Source organism: Eleutherodactylus coqui, chromosome 1 (assembly GCF_035609145.1).
Source record: "Eleutherodactylus coqui strain aEleCoq1 chromosome 1, aEleCoq1.hap1, whole genome shotgun sequence".
NCBI lineage: Eukaryota > Metazoa > Chordata > Amphibia > Anura > Eleutherodactylidae > Eleutherodactylus > Eleutherodactylus coqui.
In genome coordinates, this window is record NC_089837.1 from 142,917,387 (window position 1) to 142,931,437 (window position 14,051).

A 14,051-nucleotide genomic window follows, 5' to 3' on the forward strand; every position below is an offset into this window, starting at 1 on the left:
CATTTTCATATATTCTTTTCATGAATCTGTTTATCTTTTACTTCTATTTAGACATAGGAAGACTCAATGTTATCTATTAACAAACTCCAGCATTAGAGATTAGTGAAAAGGGGTCAGTTTCTACTAACACAGGACAGTAAGAATGTTTTCCCATAACTTCATGTCAAATTTACTTTAAAGAACACCTGTAAGCTCTCTGTTTTAGTAAATACAGATATCTTTCCTTCCCTTCCTCTTGGCTCAACATATCGAGAGATCCTTGGAGTGAGATTGCCACTGTTAAAAAAAATACATAAAGAACACATTATTTTGTAATACTCTGTCATGCAATCTTTATCCAATACTGTATTCACCCAGGAGTTATGAACTGCAGCCTTTCAAGGGTTTTGCTAGCATCTTGTGATATTATATTGAATTGGTTTCATGAGAAATTGAAGTTCTTAGCCAAATACAAGATAATATTAGGGCTAGACCCATATCTACATTTATTCTTCACAAAATAACAATTCTAAAGAACATTTTATTATAATTCTGTTTTGTGCCTTTCCTCTGTTATTGCTCTGAGAAATTTTGAATAATTGACAACTGGGTGTTCCCATTCCTTTTACATCCCTGGATCATAATTGAGTGAGCCCATCACTGCTGCTACCAAAACTTATAACTTCAGGTATTTGTTTCTGTGAAGTACATCATTTTTAAATCATTATCATATTCCTGTTTTTTGAATATTGTACATTCTTTGCACATTATCACTTCTATGCTACACCTCTGCTGACGGGTTGCCATGGCAACAGGATGCAAGATACAGGCGTCCTGCTTTTCCATTGCCGATAATCACTATAACCAGCAATAAGGTATTACAGTATTTAAGTCCTGCGATGCCTCACCATTGTGATCATAGCTGCTATGGATAAGGTCCTTTTTAGGGACATAAACAGTGTAAAAGAAACAAATGAAAGAGTGTAAAACAAACCATTAAAAAATGTAAAAAAAAAACTTTTTTGCTCATTTTCCACTATTTGTATAAAAAAAATAAAAATGTAAGAAAAACCCCACATATCTGATATCATTGTGTCCATAATATGCTATAATTTGAGCACACTTATTGTACTGTGCAGCAAAAACCTTATTCATTTTACCTCCAAAAAGCGCAATAAAAGCGTTAAAAAAAGCCATATGGGCCCAGAGTTAGACCACATGGCTTTTGGCTTGAACAAAGGTTGTCTACTAATGCCGAGTTCTGCAGCTGGGGGGCGCCAGGCTCTCCTTCTTCAGCCATCCTGTCCCACGTTCCTCGCTATCCCCATGTTTTCTTATGAGTTCAGAGACAAGCGTACTGTTTTGTTACTATTGGTGCCTCAAGAGTTTTCAACCAAGGCCTCTTACAGGGGTCTATTGCACTGGGCAGATGCGTGAGATCAATGCCTGTCCTGGTCTGTACTTCTATGCTCCCCACTCAGGGTGACCAATCGCATTTAGTGCAAATGCTGGCAACAAATAGGCCAGCCGTTTACCCAGATAGCACTTGCAGCTGCTTAATGCTGTACAAGCTTTTACATGCTAAAGCTTCTTTCTTTTATCTTTCTTTTCATACTATTCTTTTCACCCCCCCTTTCTCTACCCTCCCTACCATCCTCTGTCGCCGACCTGCAGTCAACCTTCTATCACCAGAACCAGATGGCTAATCTAACCTTCACCTTTTTGTACCTTCAACATGAGGGGGCTGAATAAACCTGCCAAGAGGGGGCAAATTTTAGATCACTTACATTGTAAAAAAATAATGATTGTTTTTATTCAAGAAATGCACTTCCAAAATTCTAAAATCGCATCGCCATTACGCCTGGTACCACAGTCCGTATCCAATGAAGAAAGTGGGAGGTACCTCTATAGCCATACATATATGACTGCCACATAAACTTATATCTTTAGAGGTGGATGAAGGCGGGCGGTACATCCTCTTAAAAATCAAGGTGAATAATGAAATTTTAACAGCCCTGAACCAGAACTAGAAACGTTTTGGTATCCGGGTGTTGGGGGCTCCAGCAGCCTTTGCAGACGGGTTTAACATCATCCTCGAAGGAGACTCCTCGCGGTGTAAGTCAGGGGTTTCCTCCTTGGTAACACGCAGACTTAGATCGGAACTGGCAAATCTCAGGCTGGTGGACTTGTGGAGGACATTACACTCAAGGAAGAGAGACTACAGCTCCTATTCCTCCACCCACAATACGTACCACAGACTAGATTACCTATTTGTGTCACACAGACTGCTAGACAGGAGCCCTTCCTCCTCGATAGGAACCTTTATATGGTCAGCTCATGCTCCAGTCTGGGGATCACTGGTGGCAAGCCTGGGGTACAGGGCGAGCTTTACTTGGCATATAAACGATAACCTGCTAGTTTACGCAGTTTACATACAGGAGATCAAGCAGGCCATAGATAACTTTAGGACCGACCATGATGCAGACTCCACTGCGACTCCTTTGAAATGGGAGGTCCTCAAGTGTGTGCTCCGAGGGATATTTATTTCTCATGGGACCCAACTTAAAAAAGCCAGAACGGCTAGGCTAGAAGAGCTGTTAGCACACTTAGATAAGTTAGAAGCCGCCAAAAAATAATCTCCTGCAGTTAACATTGGTGCAGAAATCTCAGCAACTCGAGTGAACATTCTCTGCATACTTGATCAGGCCTCGCTATATCGATGGGATAAAATAAAAGGGCGCTTTTATGAATTTGGAGACAAATGTGGTAGGGGATTGGCTAGGGCACTAAATCCCAGATCACAGCAGACATATGTATTTGCTGTTGACAAGCCAAGAGAGGGGATGGTACATCACAAGACCGGGATTCTTAAGAGTTTTCACACATTTTACTAAGACCTATACAATCTGGAGGAGAGTCAAGCGGACCAGGGGCAGGAATATGGTGCGGAGAGGGATTCATATGTTGCAACCCACACCCGTACTAATATCTTGAATGCTGATAAGCAAGTTCTTGAAGGGGATTTCACAGTACAGGAGTTAAAAGAGGCAGTAATGTCCCTGAAAATCGTGAAGAGCCCGGGCCCAGATGGATTCACACCCCATTTTTACAAAACATACATAGAGCAACTGGCTCCTTTGATGCTAGAGGCCTTTAATGCAGTTTCTAGAAAATGCCCTTTTCCAACTCAGGCATTACAGGTGGTGATCACGATATTACCAAAGCCCAAAAAGGACCCTTCTTGCTGTGGGAGCTACAGACCGATATCGCTTTTAAATGTAGGCACAAAATTATTTTCCAAAATTCTTGTGGGTCACCTACAGCCCCATATCTCAACCTCTGTACATGCAGGACCAGGTGTTCCTGGAAGGGAGGCAGAGGACAATGCAATTATGAACCCTGGCACTCGTGTCTGGGGCCTCTGGATCTGGTGACTCCTCTGCCTTCTGTTGGTTGACGCTGAAAAAGCGTTTGACAGGGTGGATTGAGGGTTCTTGGAGGCGACGCTTAGGCAGATTGGGTTCGGGATGGATTTTGGCGCTTTATAACAACCTTTTCGCACGGGTGCAGGCAAATGGGAAACTATCGCAACAGATTCAGATTAAGAATGGTACTAGACATGATTGTCCCTGTCCCCCTTCTTGTATATTCTTGCAATGGAGGCTATGACTAATGCCCTTCTGGCGAACGCCAATATCGGGGGTGTTCAGGTTGCTAATGATGAACAGAAAATTGCCCTTTATGCCAGCAATTTGCTATTATATATAACAAACCCCAGAGTGGCCTTTCCTAGTGTCTTAGAGGAATTTCGGAGATTTGGCAAATTTTCAAACTTTAAAGTAAATTTGAATAAGTCTGAGAGTCTTAATGTTAATATACCGGGTTCCTGAGGAGGAGGCCCTGAGGTCCGCCTTCCTGTTTGCCTGGAAAAAGGAGGGAATTAAATACCTGGGAATAGCGATCACACCAGACATAGCAGACCTTTTCCCAAAAAACTACAAACCACTACTGGCGGAACTTAAGGGGGATTTAGATAGGTGGTGGGTGGTACCCATCTCCTAGTTTCGCAAGATCAGTACTGTTAAAATGAACATTCTACCTAGACTTTTATACACCCTTCAAACCATACCCATAAGACTCCTGGGGGCTTTCTTGATTCGGATTCGGATCACATTCGATGATGTGGTTTATTTGGGGGGGCAGGAAGCCCAGACGCAACTGGAGGGTCCTCATTGGCTCTAGGAAGTTTGGAGGAATGAGTATTCAGAATATTTTTCTATATTACAGGGCCACCCTGACTCTATGGATTTTGGATCTGATCCGTGGTAGGACACAGAAAAGATGGGTAGCAATGGAGCAAGATTCAGTTCCTTATAGGGGAGCAGGCCTTCTATGGCTACCAGGCTGTTAGAAGCATAGAAACCTGAGATTATCACCATTTATGAAGGATGTTCTATCAGCATGGATAGGACCAGCTACCAAAGAGGGACTGATTGTGAGACCAGGACCTTTGACGCAACTGGTGGGTAACACTGATATCCCCACATTTTTTAAGGGCTCAACCTTGGTGAATATATTGACAGCGGATCAGCCAGAAGAGATCTCTAGGGTCAGGGATATGCTGGGGAATGACGGACTCAAGACGTTAAGGGAGGTGCTCAGGGGTTGGGGGCCCAGACTGGAGCATGGTTTCAGTATCTCCGATTGTGCCATTATGTCAGGTCTCTGGGGGGAACACAACAGACAGGATCATCCTTGACACCTTTTGAGAGCCAGTATATTCACAATTTGGCAAACCAGGGTAAAATTTCCAACTTGTACAGGTTGATGGTGGAGGAGGATACCCGGGACAGAGGGATGGCCGTTGAGAGAGCGGGAACTGGGTGGTGCCCCCCAAGAGGAGTCATGGAGAAAAGCCTATGTCTTGACACATCAGATAAACATCTCGAGTAAGCTGCAGGAATTGAATTATAAAATCCTGACAAGATGATATAGGACTCCAGAGAAACTTGCCAGAATCTAACCCAAACACCCGGATACCTGTTGGAGGTGCTTGACAGAAAAGGGTACCTTTACCCACATCTGGTGGTGTTGCCCAATGGTTTGCCCTCTTTGGCAGGAGGTCAGCGCCTTATACACATGGGTCTGTAGGGACCAGATACAACAGACTCCAGAGATGGGGTTACTGTCAATGATTCCTGGCTCAGGCCAAGAAATCATTGTTGAGATTCTTTATCTTGTACGTCAGGTGATCCCCAGAAAATGGAAGTCCACATCTCTGCCTACTAGTATAATGTGGTTGTAGACACTTGACAACATCAGATATATGGAGGAACTATGCGCCAGGGATGCGATGAGGTACAACAAGCACTTGGCAGTCTGGACTGTCTGGAGCAAGCTCCATAACACCCAGGATGTGACTACATGGGTCTCAAACAGAAACGTACCCCCTCCCCAGTCATACTCCACTTTATTATAGGTTTACCGTAAAATAGATGAGTGGTTTTGCAGTGACGAAAAGGTCGGATTCCCTGTCCCACCCTTATCTTCCATCTCCCTATTTCCTCTAGTCCTTTCCTTTCCTAACTCTATATTTTAATTCCTTTTTTTCCACTCTTCATATTCTCCTGAGAGTAGTGATACTTTTTCTTTTTTATTTCTTTTGATTTAACATATACTTTTTGATTAGATAGAACTCTAGGTGATGTTTTGTTGGGTATAAATGATTATCACTCAAGATCTGGAGATTTAAATGTGTAAACCAGTTTTACTGCCTAGAGATGAGTGTAATGTAACAATTTTGTTTTCAATGGCTAATGGTGTTAGCTAACATAAATGCATAAATCAATAAAATACATTTTGAACCATAAAAAGCCATATGTACAAAGAAAAACTACTGCTCAGGACATAAAAAAACAAGCCCTCACAGAGCTCCGTCCATGGAAAATTAAATAAGTTATGCGACCTTCATGCAACGATGCAAAAATAATTATATTTTTTTTAACCCCTTCACGACCAAGGACGTAAGGGTACGTCCTGGAGCGTTGGTGTATGTATGAAGAGAGGTCGCTTACACCCACGGGCAATACTGTGCGGCCAATCACAGCTATTAGCCCTTTACAATTCTGACAGCGGCATTTAAATCCCCAGAACGATATCTGCTAAGGCCCCAGGGCTGCCTTAGTAGACTGCCTATCAAGTCATACCCGTGGGGTTGCTTGATAGACTGCCTGTCAAAAAGCAGTATGACTTAATGCTATAGCATTCCGTCATACTGTGGGAGCGATCAAAGCATCGCATTTTGTAGAAAAAAGCGTAAATCAAAGCAATAAAGTTTCACTTATTGTAAAAAAAAAAAAAGTTATAAAAGTTTAAATCACCCCCCCCCCCCCGCTTTTATCATACCTATAATTAAAATTCTAAATCCTAAAATAAAAATACATATTTGGTATCCCTATGTCCGTAAAAGTCCGATCTGTCAAAATTGTGCATTATGTTCCCCGAACAGTGAACATCGTCTGAAAAAAATAATAAAGAACACAAGAAATGCACTTTTGCAAAATAGGAAAAACCTAAATAAATTATAATATTTTGAGTATCATAATCATATTGACCCACATAAGAAATGTATTGTGCCATTTTTGCTGTTTAATTGATGCTGTAAAAAAAAAAAGGCAGCATTGATGTTTTTTTCTCTCCCTGCTCTCAAAAAAAAATAATAAAAGTTTTACAAAAATGGTACCAATAAAAACTATAGTTCGCCATGCAAAAAACAAGCCCTTATACGGCCGAGTCGATGGGAAAAAAAAATTATGGTTCCTTAAATGTGGAAATAAAAATTTCCCAAAAATCGTTGCGTCCTCAAGCCAAAATTAGGCCATGGCCTTAAAGGGTTAAAGGAGTTGTCCAGAACTTTTACTATTGATGATCTATCTTCAGCATAGGTCATCAATAGTTGATTGGCAGGGTCAGCCGCTCAGGATCCCTGGACTTTCAGGGCTCAGTCACATGGGTGTTTTTAACGTGCGTTTTTCCACACATCAAAAAATTTGCACTAGATAGAACCAATGCTTTTCAATAGCAGCGGTCACATGTGTGAATTTTACATGTGGAAAAACACCTGCGGCGAAAATTGTAGGGAACCAGTTTGTAATTGCGGCAAACCGGTGCTCTATGTATGTGAAACCCCTGGATGTTTTTGCATCCAGGCCTTTCACCTTGCACTCAACAGGGCCGGCGGCAGCAGCGCCGGCCCCAATGACAACATATACTGAAGATCGCTCTCCTCTTCCACAGCTGTCACAGAGGAGCCCGATGTTCTCCCATTGAATTCAATGGAGCTGGCAATACAGCCTGCTCCCTTGAAAGCAATAGGCTGCTGGCAAGCACTGCAGTGTTTTTCGGGAAGGGCTTCAAATATAAGCCCTTCCCTGAAAATCAATCCAAAAATGTTTTTAAAAAAATGAAATAAAATCTATACTCACCTCTCTGCAGCTGCCGGGGGCTCAGCCGCGTCCAGCCAGCTATTACTCTGCACTGCTCTGAGTAGTATTCAGCAGGCAGGGATTTAAAATCCCCTCCTGCAGAATAGGCTGCCTCGGATTGGCTGAGCACTGTGACCAATCAGAGGCAGCTCTCAGCTATTGAATGACAGCAGGGAGCTGCCTCTGATTGGTCCCTGTGCTCAGACAATCAGAGGCAGCACTCACCCACTCATGAATTCATTCATGCCAGCAGTCCATTGCTTTCAATTGAACTGGCTGTATTGCCGGCTCCATTGAATTCAATGGGAGAAGATCTTCGCGGGGAGTCCCATTGTCACTGGACACTGTAACAATGCTGTCACAGTGTCCAGTGACAATGGGACTCCCCTGGGAGATGAAGAAATCCTCTGCCACAGTTGTCACAGCAGCGGCAGGGGATAGCTGGAAACGCCTATTTGACTGAGTCCTTTCGAGCAGAAAAACTCTGCTAGCAGGGTTTTTTTTCCGCCATTACGCGCAGTTATGCGTTCAAAAATCCGTGCATCAAAATGCGCTTGTGACTGAGCCCACAGTTAGTGAATACAGCACTGGAAGCAGATGGCACTGTAAACGTTGCAGCCGTCCGGTTTGATACTATATCTGATACTATACTGCTCTCGTTGAATTACTGGGATCTTCACCTTCAATATCAAACCAGGCCACTGCAATATGGTGAGCACAATCTGCACTGACAGTGGGCTCAGGGATCAGTTGATTGATTGGCATACCGAGTGGCTAACTGTTGATGACCTATCCTGAGAATACGTCATCTCAGGATAGGATAGTCCCAGGCAATCACTTTTAATACATAGTTTCCACATGCTTGAAATTGTCACATAATGCAAAGCCATTGAAAAAGCCAAGTTAACTTTTGCTGCAATTGTGTATTTAAGCCATTGTTACCTTTTGTTGCATTGTACTAAAAATGGAAAAAGACACAGCTGACTGAGAATACTGGTGCAGTGGAGGATGTAATATCAGAATTTATTTCTTTGCTTTATGGGACTGCAATGCCCCAGCAATTCACTTCCCAATTCTTCGAGCAATCTCACAGAGTATAGACTCAGGGCTCAGTCAGACGGGCGTTTTTTCACGCGATTTGCACATACGCATGCGTCCGGCGATTTTATAACACCATTGCTTTGCAATGGTATCGGACACATGAGCGCTTTTTATGTGCTCATCCGATAAATTATAGAACAGAAATCGCAGATCGCACCTATCTGCGATCTGCGATTCCTGTTCTCTTCTCTATATGCGCTCAATGGGGCCGGCGGCAGCAGTGCCGACCCCATTGAGAGCATATACTAGACAAATCATTCTTCTCTTCCACAGCTGTAACAGCTGTGCAGAGAAGAACGATGTTTGCCCATTGCATTCAATGGAGCCGGCAATACAAAAATATAAGCCCTTCCCTGAAATTCATCCAGAAATGTGTAAAAACAAAAAAAAAATATATATACTCACCTGGTCCCGGCAGACGGAGTTCAGCCGCGGCCAGCGGCAGTCCTCCTGAACTGCTCTCTGTAGTATTCAGCAGCCGGGGATTTAAAATCCCCGCCTGCTGAATGAGCTGCCTCTGATTGGTCACAGCCTGACCAATCAGAGGCAGCTCTCACTCACACCCATTCATGAATTCATGAATGGGTGAGTGAGTGCTGCGTCTGATTGGCTCAGTGCAGGGCTAATCAGAGGCAGCTACGATTTCTGCAGCTAAGCTACATGCATCCAAAAATCACGACTAATAGAACCAATAGTTTCCTACAGAAACCTTCAGATGAATAATTTGTAACCGCGTCAAAGAATTGTAACAAAAAAGATAGGACATCAGCAGCAGAATTCAGCATTTCTAGTTTTCACATACCTTGACATAAAATCACAGAAGCCTCCATAGACTCCTATGGGAGAATATGCGAGCCGCCTGGCAAAGGGAGCTGGAGGGATTTCCTTGTAGCGAGGAGAGAGGAATTCCCCTGCAGATGAGCTGGAGGGATATCCCCATAGAGGGAATCGAGGGATTCTCCTGCAGGGGAGAAGGAGGGATTCCCCCGTAGCAATGACGGGAAGCCACCAGGGCTTTCCTTCATCTCTCTCCTTCAAGAGCAACAGCACTTATTTTTGCAACACTCAGCTCCCAATCATATGAATGGGCAATTTCACCACTAATTAAGCTCGGGACTTCATAGTGAGGAGTCGTCCATTCGTCCAATTTTCTCGTGAGTTAGCTGTGATTTTTTTGCACGGCCAACTCCTGCGCGATTTTGTTGTCCACATGAACGAGCCCTTAGACAATGGTGTTGTAGCATGCAATACACAACTTCAAATGACATATTAAATTGACTCCTTAAATTTAGGATTTAGTACACGTGAATTTCTAAAATGTTCTACTTTTACCAAAATGTATAAATTGTTTGACTTTACTGTTCATTTTTAAATCCACTGAAACTTTTTGGTAGCCTCTATCAAGTATACTATTCCCTATACATGCTATATAACCAACAATGACCATGAAGAGTAAAGATGTTTCCCATGAACGATATTGGATGTTCCTGGGACAAAAGGAAGCACTGAATGCAATAGCGATGCTTTATAGTTTTAATTTAAACTATGTTTCATAGGTTTTATTAAAATATTTTCAATGAGTATCAAACAAAGGACATTTAGTAAATGAACTGCGAAATACAGCTTTTATTACAACACAGCATTATACTATTAGTGTATAGTATCAACTTTATCTTCCAAAAGGTAGAAGAGAAACAAGAGGATATGCTATCTTGGACCTAATTCTTACCAACAGGGAGGAAATGGTTGAGGAAGTAAGGGTGGCTGGGACCTTAGCAGGCAGTGATCATGCTGTTCTTGAATTTTGAAATAAAAGGGGAGGAAGACCTTAGAAAACTCAGATCTCAAGGTTGGATTTCAGAAAGGCAGATTTTAATCAACTTACAAAGAAGGTAGGAAGAATCCAATGGCTCGGTGTTCTTAAGGACAGAAATGTCCAAGAAGGTTTGGAAATATTGTGAAATGAGATTCTCAGAGCACTATCATTCACAATCCTTAAAAGAAGGAAGAATGGGAAGCATTTAAAGAGACCAGGATGGATGAACACAGAACTTGCACACATGTTAAAAAGGAAGAAAAATATGTTTGTCAAATAGAAAGAGGGGGAATATCTAAAGAAGACTATAATGCGGTCTGCAGAAACTGTAGGGCAAGTGTCGGAAAAGCCACAACTGATAGTAAATTGAGGCTTGCAACAGAGGCCAAAAGCAATAAAAAAGGATTTTGGAGGTATGTCAAAAGCAAATGAAAAGTCAAAGATGCTATTGGATGTTTACAAAATGAAAATGGTGAATTGGTTAAGAATCATGTTGAGAAAGCTGAACTTTTAAATTTCTATTTTGTATCTGTTTTCTCTCAGAAAGTAGATCGAACATCAGATGATCTTCCCTGTGCTATTGGGAGAATAAAAGAATGCAGGCTATCTATAAGCAAAGAGATAGCGATGGAACACTTAGCTAAGTTCAAGTTTTCAGGTCCAGGTAAATTACATCCTAGGATACTAAAGGAAGCAGCAGAAGTAATTGCTGAGCCACTTGTCTTAATCTTTGAAAATTCCTAGAGAACAGGAGAAGTCCTAGAAGATTGGAAAAGGCAAATGTTTTCCATATCTCAAAAAGGCAAGAAGGTGGATCCAGGAAACTACACGTCTGTGAGCCTGACTTCTATACCAGGAAATATCTTTAAACAAATTATTAAACAGCATGTATGCAAGTACTTAGACAAAAATGGAGAAATTTACCAGAGCCAGCATGGGTTTGTAAAAAACAAGTCATGCCAGACAAATCTAATTTCCTTCTATGACAGAATCACCGACTGGGTTGATCAGGGGAATGCGGTAGATATAGTATATCTTGACTTTAGTAAAACATTTGACAAAGTATCTCATACCATAATTATTGAAAATTGACCAAATATGGGATTGACAAAGGCAACTGTTAGGTGGATTCACAACTGGCTGAGTGATCATACTCAAAGAGTGGTCATAAATGGCTGCACATCCAAGTGGAAGAATGTATCAAGTGGGGTACGACAAAGCTCTGTCCTAGGACCAGTGGTGCTCAACCTTTTTATAAATAATCTGGAGTAGGGAATTGATGGGAAACTGGTCAAATTTGCCAAGGACACAAAGCTAGGAGGGATAGCTAACACTAGTGGAGAGAGAGAGTATTCAAAAGGATCTAGAAAAACTTGAACGGTGGGCAGCGACTAACAGGATGGTATTTAACAAGGAGAAATGCAATGTCCTACATCTGAGCAAGTAAAATGAAAAAAAGCACATTCAGAATGAGAGGAATTGGGCTAAGCAGCAGCACATGTTAAAAAGACTTTGGTATACTAATAGATTATAGACTGAACATGAGTCAACAATGTGATGCAGCAGCCAAAAAGGCAAACACAATTCTGGGATGTATTAAGAGATTCATAGAGTCTAAATAACATGAGGTAAGTATCTCCCTCTACTCTTCCTTATTAAGACCTCATCTGGAATACTGTGTCCGTCCTTGGCACCCCACTTAAAAAAAAAATTGACAAACTGGAGCAAGTTCAGAAAAGAGTTACCAAGATGGTGAGTGGTATGCAAATCATGTCCTATGAGGAACGGTTAACGGATCTGGGAATGTTTAGCTAGCAAAAAAGAAGGCTGAGAGGAGACTTAATAGCTGTCTGCAAATATCTGAAGGGCTGTCACAGTGCAGAGGGATCAGCCCTATTCTTATTAGCACAATGAAAGGCCAGAAGCAATGGGATGAAACTGAAAGGGAGGAGACACAGATTAGATATTAGAAAAAACTTTCTGACAGTGAGGGTGATCAATGAGTGGAACAGGTTACCATGGGAGGTGGTAAGTTCTCCTTCATTGGAAGTGTTTAAACAAAGGCTGGACAAATATCTGTCTGGGATGATTTAGTAAAACTGCACTGAGCAGGGGGCTGGACCAGATGACCCTGGAGGTCCCTTCCAACTCTACCATTCTATGATTCTATTATATCTTATAGACTAATGCTAGTAGTAGGTTATAGCAGTATCTGTTTAACCAAGTACAGTCCATTAACATGGAATAAGTTCATAGAGATCTATACAGCCCATGCATACTTAAGATAATATTGCTCCATCACTCCAACCTCCATTCTGTACCTATGAGGTATTGACTTTTAGTTACCAATAGCCTTCCATAGCTTTGTCCATCTGAGTTTTATTGCAAACATTTCTCCAATAGGACACAATGCTTTATATACAATGATAGATAGATAGATAGATAGATAGATAGATAGATAGATAGATAGATAGATAGATAGATAGATAGATAGATAGATATTTTGCTCTGTAGGTAGGGTAATACACATACAGGGCTTTATTTACCAAACTTCAAAATGTTATAAAAAGAACAATTCATAAAAAGCCCACAAACCCAGAAAGAAACCAGTCCAATAATAAGTCAATTAGCTTGTGTAAATATGTTGTGTGAAATATACATTTTCTTGCCAAAATGCAGCAATAGAATTTTTCAGTATTTAACAAGCAACATCCAGGTGGTTAAATTAATCTCTCTATGCCATAAACATGCAGGTGGTTTCTAATTTAGGAAACCCAATCACCAATATCATTTGGCAGCCATGGAATGTCAGGTCAGGTCTGTTGTGAAATTATATTGTTACATTGTTTGGGATGGGCAAAACAGTGAAGCAAATGGCAAGGGATCAAAAAATCACAGAAACTGAAAATGTGCTGCCATGAAGCAGCCACTTGTTAAAATGTAACAGTAAGAGTGCAGGCTTCAAATAAATAGCAGAAGAATCAGAAAACAAAAACAGCAATATCAAAGCATACCTGAACTGTGAGATAACTTTTCATAACAAGCTGGCATGTGCGTACATTAGGAATGCCACTATATCTGGCCACTATATGACTTGTGTACTGAGAATATGAATTTTCCCCTATAAAAGGTGCATTTTTAATTTCCAATTCTCCCTGAGCTGATGTGTGGTGCTAGTTGCTATGATGGATCCATATGATGCACATGGAAAAAAAAAATGATGACATCTTCCTACATTGGCACACACACAAAAACTCACTTCCACACAAGGGATCATTTTTTAAGCTTGCCTTCAGCCAGCTGCATTGCTTCTTCAAAGCAAAACATTTCACATAGACTAAGTGTACAATAGCAAAACCTGGCCATATGGCCTTTTAGTAAACATTACCAGTGTCACTTACAGCTTCACATGCCGTAAGGGCTTGGTCACATGGTTTACACACTGCTTAGCAATGTGTAAACCACGCTGCTGACATGCAGAAAATTTTGTGCGTGAATGGGCTGCCCCTAGCTCCATGGAGCAGCCCGTTCACACGTCCATGGTGTGGGCAGCCTGCTTCCATGGCTCCCATAGGAGCGTATGGACAGCACCCTGGACAGCATGCACCACAGAGCTGACAGGCGAGTTGGCATTTGCTGTCGTTCTTTTTTAGAAGCACAGATTTTGCACT